The sequence below is a fragment of the Pelodiscus sinensis genome, chromosome 24 (genome assembly GCF_049634645.1).
Source record: "Pelodiscus sinensis isolate JC-2024 chromosome 24, ASM4963464v1, whole genome shotgun sequence".
NCBI classification, from domain to species: Eukaryota; Metazoa; Chordata; order Testudines; family Trionychidae; genus Pelodiscus; species Pelodiscus sinensis.
Genome location: NC_134734.1, coordinates 25,473,472 through 25,474,168, shown reverse-complemented (window position 1 = coordinate 25,474,168; position 697 = coordinate 25,473,472).

The window sequence follows — 697 nt, the reverse complement described above, 5'->3', positions numbered from 1 at the left end:
AGGTCCCTTCCAGTTCTAGGAGATAGACAATCTCCATTATTATATAAGCAGCTGTAGGAGAGGAAGTCGCTGGGGGCTGGATGGGTCAATAGCCTGGCTGGCACCTAGAGGGCAGCTGCTTCTGTAACCCACACACCTAGGGTGGGTCACAGTCCTGTGCAGTGGCACTTAGAACACAGATAAGATGGAGAGACCCCTACAGCATGGGCTGGGAGCCAGCTGACTTTCAGCAGAAAGAGTAAAGGCTCCTATACTAGTCTCTAGAGGTCCCAGGTTCAGATCCACCCCAGGCCCTGTGCTTTGTGGGGCCCTGTGGTAGCCATCCCATGGATGGGTGCCAGCAGGGCTTGCCCCCCTCATCCTGCTCTCACACTCACCACAGGGCCAGGATACTGTTGCCATGGTGAAAGCACAGCAGGCTGGAAGAGGGCAGGGGGCCATGCTGGGGACAAGGCCTGTGAGAGATGAATACAGCAGCAGCTCCCTGCCTGGGCCCCTGCCTGGGCCACATTAGCCACCACATCCCCCAGCCTGGCTAGGACAGGCCCTCCCCAGCAGCGATGACTCCCACAGTGACACACCTCATTGCCCAGGCATGTCCTCTCCAGAGCTTCAGCCAAAAGGTCTCCTTCCCTCTGGTCACCCCTCCACAGCATTGCTGAGAAAACCCCACAAGGAGGGTGCTGCCATAGGCAGG